The 7,623-nt window shown below is 50.1% G+C and overlaps 1 long non-coding RNA gene across 1 annotated transcript; it reads left to right on the forward strand.

Annotated features, from left to right (window-relative positions):
• The first annotated feature begins 386 nt into the window (after positions 1-386).
• Positions 387-3,853, forward strand: LOC136398957 (uncharacterized). The gene is made up of 2 exons (XR_010750076.1): positions 387-1,667; positions 3,333-3,853. It is a non-coding gene; the product is annotated as an uncharacterized lncRNA (long non-coding RNA).
• The last annotated feature ends 3,770 nt before the right edge of the window (positions 3,854-7,623 follow it).

A 7,623-nucleotide genomic window follows, 5' to 3' on the forward strand; every position in this document is an offset into this window, starting at 1 on the left:
CGCCGCAACAGCGCTGTCTGAAATTCCAGTGACTGACATTTGCACTCCCAGCCCTCACTAGGACCGCCGTTGTAGGAAGGGCTCACTCCCGAAAAAACAACGGAACGGCTGAGTCTCATTCACAATGACGTTAAGGGCTTCGCCCTCGGGAGAACCCGCCGTGCAGACACTCACCGCGGAGAGCAGCCCAGCCAGAACTGCCCGCGCAACACTCAGTAACGGCAGGGAGGCGGCACCCAGCCAGCCAGAGCTCAACGCCCTCCAATCGAATCTCCCGCGTCCCCTTCCGCCGGAAGTGACGATTTGGCGTGCTTCCTCAGAGCCAATCAGAAGAAGGCGCCCGAGGGTGGAGATTAGGCGGTTTGTACCGTGTACATTTGGGATCCGCCGTTTTCGTCAAGTCGGGTGTAGACGGGTGTTTGACGGTAGGTTTCCCCCCACAGGTTGAGCAGTAAGATAGTCTGTCAAGTTGATTTGGGGGCAGCGCAGAGCCAGCCGGGCGTCGGGATCCCCGGGAAGGGGTGGGAGCTCCCCTCCGACTCGAGGTCGGCGGGGTGACTGGACGGATGGAGAAAGCTGGTGATGGGGGTCGGCGGAGCCGTGAAGACGGAAGAGGCCTCAGCTCGCGGGGTTGGCGCGACCCGGCATCATGGGGACAGAAAGGGGGTGGCAGCAGGAGGAAGGAGGGAGACGGAGCCTGAAGGGACCTGCGGGGAAAAGGGAGGCGCATAACCGTAAAAAGTGACCAGGACCGAACGGGATTCGGGGTCTTGGGAGCCTTGGGGACCTCCACTAAGGGAAGGGCTGTGTGCGCCGCACGGAGGCGTGGGTCCACCCGCGGACGGAGTAGCACAGGAGGCGGTTAGACTTCATGATGGAGGAGGATCCAGAGCCAGACGGATGAGAAGCCGTGCTCCTCTGAGACCCAGTGCAAGGCCCGGTCCGGTCCGAACCTCAGTTTCCTCTTATGTCAGTGAGAGTAACAGTCATACACGCGCACGAGATTTCCGTGCTGGTGACTTAAATGAGATGACGTGTGTGCCATTGTGCCCAGTGATATAGTGACGTGCAGTGAACAATCGTCACGGTAGCTGTTCTTACCGTTATATGGGATTTACGGAGGGCATGGGGTGTAGCAAGAAGTAAGGCGGGCAGGGTAGGGTTTGGAGATGAAGACAAAGTCGAGAACATGGGGTGACCTGGCGGAAAGGGGCGATATAGTTACGGTTGTGATTCTCGTCAGTAGCAGGCGCCCTGGAATGATGAGGGCAGATTCTGGACTGTGACCGAAGTGAAGGTGGACTTGGAGTGGGGATGGCACCAGAGGGAAATGAAATGTGGCGGCGCTCTCCGGAACGGGGGCGGGCACGGCGTGGCTTGGGTGACCTGGGTTTAGGCAGCATTGCTGAGGGGCGGGGTGACTTTGGGTTCCCGCGGGGAGGAGGCTGTTTGAGGCGAGCGGAGCTGCGGGCCGGGCGCGCCTCTGGCTGTGCCCCTCTGCGGGTCTACCTCTCACCTGCACTGCAGCCTGAGCCATGAGGCGCCGGGGCCTCCTGCTTCCACTCCTGGCTTTCCTGATGCCGCGGTCGTCATCCCTGTACCGCCAGCCCTAAGGGCCCTCAGCAACCTGCCCTGGTCACCAGCTGCACATCTGGCCCTCTGTAGTGGTGAGTACTAGATTCACTACATTCAACAGAGGATAAGGCTGGGTGGGGCTGGGGTTGGGGGTGTTGGGTGAGAAGGAGTGGGGCTTTGTTGCCTCCTGGACAACCGACGGGATCCCAGGCACCAGTGCTTACAGGGAATTTCAGATCCTAATTCCTAGCACTTGTCAGATATTTGAATCACATTTTCCAGAGTGTGGCCCCAAGTCCCAGTTTTGTTGAAAATGTCTCATCCTATTACAAGTAATTTGTTATCAGCCCTGGCTCCACACTCACTTAATTGGCCATGACAGTCACTTCAAGTTCTGCTCTTTGAGGATTCTCTAGTTCAAATTTCCTTTACCCCCCCCAGCAAAATCCAACTTATTTAATGCCAACTTTGGCCCGTCCTCCGCAATAACAATCATCCTTTGTCCCAAAGCTGCCCTTAAATACAAATTTCCAGTATATTGTTAGTTTATATCTAATATTCAGCTTATAACGCCAGCTTGGCCTGGCCTGTAGTGGTGCAGTGGACAAACCGTTGGCCTGGAATACTGAAGTCCCAGGTTTGAAACCCTGAGCTTACCGGGTCAAGGCACATAGACAAGCAATCAATGAACAACTGAGTGGAACAACTATGAGTTGATACTTCTCACAACCACTCCCCTCTAAAATCAATAAAGAAATTTTTTGAAAAAAACCTAAAAAATTCTATTCTAGCTTGTAATCTCATGCCCAGCTCAAAGCTGATTTTGTAGCCCTTTTATTAAGTTTCTAACCTTCCCTATTCTCCATTAGACCGAACACATATGCAGCCCCACCTGTAAAGAACGTTGTAGGAGTACATCAAGGTTTGGGAGTGAGGTGGGCATGAGAGTTGGCGTCTCTGTGGTTCTGAAGCTTGAGTTTAGAAATGTAAGGCAGCCTTGATGACTCTGTGCTTGTCTGAAGCATGAGGTATTTTTCTCTGACAAGCCGGGATGGAAATGTCCGTTCTGTGTGAAAAGAGGGATTCCCTTACAGCTCTGTATTTATGGGAGCCCATGTCAAGATAGGCAAAGGTTTGGGAAAGGTTGGCATTTGAAAGAGTGCAAGAGTCTGAAGTTTGTCTTTTGGAGTCAGATAGACTAGAATTCCCATCTCCTAGCTCTGTGACTTTGAGAAGGTTACAAGTACCTCCCTCAGCCCAGTTTCTTGATCTCCTGGATATTTGTTAATGGTTCAATGAGAGCAGATGACATGTCCCTAGCAGAGTATCTGTCCTCCAAGGCACTTATTAAATTTGTGCTGACTGACCTATATAAATTTTGAATAGGAATTTGGGATAGAGGGATGATATGAACTTGTAGAATAATTGATATAAGATGGTTTTTAACCCAGAAATTTATATTAGAGTTTATGAAGAAGAGAAAGCACTTTAATTTTAGCAGCAGTGCCAGGAAAGAGGGGTCTTTTTCTCAGGCAACTTAGGTTACAGTTTCCTCATTTATAAATTTCGAGATTTGGCCCAGGACCAAAGTGTTTCACACTTCACTGGGAAACGTAAGGGCGCTCTGGACAGTCATCTTGGAAGGATGGTGGGTGAAGGCCCAAGTGGAAGCCAGGTTAAGGTTTCCTAGTACCCCCCTTTCTCCCTGATTCCTTTTCACCCTGAGCTTTAATCGTTTTGTGTTTTTTTTCCTTTAGAGGCAGGAAGAGGAGAGAGAGAGGAACATCACGCTGTTCCTATATGTGCCCGGACCAGGGAACCTAACCGGTAACCACCACACTTTGGACCAACCCTCCAACCAACCAGCTCTCTGGCCACAGCTGCTTTTATCTGTTTTACACTGATTTTGTATATGACTATTTGCAGCATTCCATGGCTAAAGTAAAATTGAAGGGGAACTATTGGAATGAGGATCTCTAAAATCCCTTTAGGAATGATGAAAAAGAATTATCAGCAGAAAAGGGGAAAATGAAAGAGTTGAAGAGACTGATTTGTTAGCTCCTAATTAATATTCCTTCACAGTAGATTTCTTTCTTGACTTCTTTAGAAATGTAATTTAAGGTTGGTTATTTTTTCATTTTGGTGATTTGTAAAATCCATTTGGCTTCATTCAGCCACCCCTAGCCCTTTGGCTTAAATGTAAAATTTAGTTGACGTTTTAGGATGCAGATTCCACATATATCTTTATTGTTATACTAAATACATCAATTCCAATTGAGTTTCATTTCAGTTTTTTGAGAAAAACTTCCACATGTGCATTGATTTCCTAATAATGGTGACAGTAGTTGCCTGTTCCGGACCACCGACTTTTAGTTGGGGCTGACTATGTGTGGGTAAGCTCAACCTGAATTATTTTGGTTAGAGCACAGTAAATACTTTTATGCCTTTTAAAAATAAACATTATTATTATAACTGTATGGTTCAGTTTTTATTCAATGTTTAATTGTTATCAGACTTTATAATGATTTTCCTTTTCTGTAGTTATTGAGCTCATGGCCACTGACTCCTGCAGGCGTCTCTCAGCTCCTTCCTTGTCTGCAGTGGGCTAAGTCATTTCTATTCGTGTACGTCCCTCCCGGTTCTACTTTCAGTTCCTATTCTAGGTTCCCCTTTGCCCCTCTGTCGCAGTGGCCCTGTTGGCTGGTAAAGTATCTGTGCCAGGCTGCTTGCTCTTTCTCATTCTCCCCTCCTTATTTTTGCCCTCTTCTCCTTCCACTATTGGTTTGTCTATGGCTGCCCTTCCCCTTAGGCCTGGAGTACACTGTCACAGATATTATGTGAATTCTGAACTGATTTCTGTCTTTGCTCACAGAATCACAGTCAGAGGGGTCTTAGAGATCATGTTGTCCATCCCTTAGAAATGATGACTTGACTTTGATCTAAATAAATTATGGAGGATTTTGATAGCGCAAATACGATATAGGTTTGAGAATGAATTCTGAGTAACTTTAGACAACTTATTCTTTTTTTTTTTTTTAATTTTTTAATTTTTTTTTATTTTCATTTTTCTGAAGCTGGAAACAGGGAGAGACAGACAGACTCCCGCATGCGCCCGACCGGGATCCACCCGGCACGCCCACCAGAGGCGACGCTCTGCCCACCAGGGGGCGATGCTCTGCCCATCCTGGGCGTCGCCATGTTGCGACCAGAGCCACTCTAGCGCCTGAGGCAGAGGCCACAGAGCCATCCCCAGCGCCCGGGCCATCTTTGCTCCAATGGAGCCTTGGCTGCGGGAGGGGAAGAGAGAGATAGAGAGGAAAGCGCGGCGGAGGGGTGGAGAAGCAAATGGGCGCTTCTCCTGTGTGCCCTGGCCGGGAATCGAACCCGGGTCCTCCGCACGCTAGGCCGACGCTCTACCGCTGAGCCAACCGGCCAGGGCTAGACAACTTATTCTGAGCTTCCATTTTCATAATCAGCAAAGTAGAGATAATTATAGTACCCATTCTACCCATTTATTGTAAAATGAGCTGGTATGTTGTAAACAGTTTACTTAGCACAGTTTATATCACTTAGTAAACACTCAATGAATGATAAATATTATATTTTATCTTGTAGTTTTTAAATGTATATAGCTTTAACTTACTCCCTCTCAGAATAAAATATTTATATATATATTTATTTATTTATAGTATTTTTCTGAAGTGAGAAGCAGGGAGGCAGAGAGACAGACTCCCACAAGCACCCTACTGAGATCCACCCGGCATGCCCACCAGGGGCCGATGCTCTGCCCATCTGGGGTGTTGCTCCATTGCAACTGGAGCCATTCTAGTGCCTGAGGTGGAGGCCATGGAGCCATCCTCAGCGCCCGGGCCGACTTTGCGCCAGTGGAGCCTTGGCTGCAGGAGGGGAAGAGAGAGAGAGAAAGAGAGAAAGGGGAGGGGACTAACTTGTGTTATGACCTAAGTCTAGATTTCACTGTATTAATATATAAGGTAAGAGAACTGGACCTGCTGATCTCCGATGCCTGTAATTCTGTTCACTGACTGCCTCTTGTCTATAGGGCACGGTATCGGGAGCAGTCAGGAGTCTATTTTTTATTGCATTTGGTAAATCAGGCCTAAACATTTTTCTATCTCAGTTTTGAATAAAACACAGGTGCTTATCCAGTGTTGTTGTTTTTTTTTTTAATTAAAAATTTGTTCTAGCCCTGGCCAGGTGCTTCAGTGGATAGAACACACTCCCAAAGCACTAAGGTGTGGGTTTGATCACCCGTCAGGGCTCATTAGAAAAGCAACCAAGGAGTGCACAACTGAATGGGACGACTAAGTGAAACTGAGTTGATACTTCTCCCTCTCTCTCTCCCCCTTCCTTTCTCTCTCAAATCAATGGGAAAAAAATTTAAATTAGCTTTGCCTCTGACATGACATTTATAACATAGAACATTATGTTTATGATTTAAAAATGTTTATTTTATTGATTTTAGAGGAAGGAGAGAGACAGGAACAACTGCTCCTGTATATTCCCTGACCAGGGATTGAACTGGCAACATCTGCTCTTCGGGAGGATGCTCTAACCAACTGAGCTGTCCAGCCAGGGCAACAAGGGTTTTGGTAGGAGCATCGTGTCTCAGTGTGGACAGTGTCTCCAGTGTGGAAAGTAGTTCATGTCCAAAGGGATCCTATCCTGCCTGGCCTCCCCCTGGGGTTGCACAGAGGCCTTGGGCCTCCAGCTTCTAGCAGATGGGCCAGCAGCCCCCACAGCGACCACTACCTGCTTGATGGCTGAGGCAGAAGTCTGCGCATGTTTGATTCACAGAAGGGGAAGAGGCTGAGGCCGCTGAGGGCTGAGTTGGGGTGGGGGTGACAGGGACACAGGACACTTGTGGGTGTGATGCCCTTGGGGTTGGAAAAGGTGGGGGCTGAGGTGTTGAGAGGGGCAAGAGGGCAGATCTGGGAGGTGCAGTTGTTACTGAACTGGGGTGACAAGGGGCCCCATCTTTTGTTGGGGGGCCTCAAAGTGGATTCAATATGATAGGAGCAGAGTGTCTACAGGAAGTACAGAGCAGGGTGCTAGGAGGTAGAGATCTCGTGATTCCAAACAAACCCCTTTGCTGGGTGGGCTCCAAAGGAGGCCAGGGGTCTGGGAGCTCGACAGCCCTGTCAGTGGAGGTGGCCTGTGTTGGTCAGTGACCCATGGTGGACCCATTCAGGGCCCAGCCGGGGAAAAACAGCCGGAACTTGAGTCTCCAGAGGTTCCTGGAGGGCCCGAGTTTTGGGAGAAGACCCAGCAGTGGGGTGTCCTTAGTGGAACCTGGGCCTCCCTGGAGGCCTCTTCTGTAGAATCGGGTCAGGCCAAGGCCCTGGAGCCCGTCCTCACCCAGCTGAGGACTTGGGCCCTGGCTGGAAACGCCTCGGCATTAGGCGGTCAGCCGACAAGGGCGGCAGGTATCAGGTTGTGCCTCATCCCACAAACAGCAGCAAAGGCTTCCGTCGGAGGCCGCCTAGGCGCCAGGAAGGGACTGCCCCGTTTCTTATCTGGGACCTCATCGCTAATGGCAGCCCTCTGCCTCCACCTCCCGCCCTAGCTGTGGGCTTTGGAAGAAAAGGGGTTCCTCGTCAAACCTCGGGCTCCCTTTCTCACTGCTTGTGGGCTCAGCACAGTCTCTCTGGCACTGAGGTCTGGGTGTTCCTCTGATGATGGAGGCCCTGCTGATCTGGGTACCTGGCTGCAGGTACAGGGGCCCCTCCGAGCTCAGAAGAGCTATCTTGAGGTCCCTGTTCCACAGTCCATTCAGGGCACGGAGCTGCTCACACCCTCTGCCTCACTTTACCCTCCAGGTGTGGGAGGATGGGCCACGGGTGGGAAATGCCTGGTGGTGGCGAAACCCGGGGGAGATCACACTGGATGCTCGGGCTGACACTGGCCTTTGCTCCTGCTGTGGCCCTGGAGGAGCAAGAGGCAGGGTGGGGGCCTTGGAGCCGGAATTTGGCTTCCAAAAGGTCCCCAAGTGCTTGGATGCGGCAGTAATTTGGCGCTCAGGGTTGCGGT

Source organism: Saccopteryx leptura, chromosome 3, assembly GCF_036850995.1.
Source record: "Saccopteryx leptura isolate mSacLep1 chromosome 3, mSacLep1_pri_phased_curated, whole genome shotgun sequence".
NCBI lineage: Eukaryota > Metazoa > Chordata > Mammalia > Chiroptera > Emballonuridae > Saccopteryx > Saccopteryx leptura.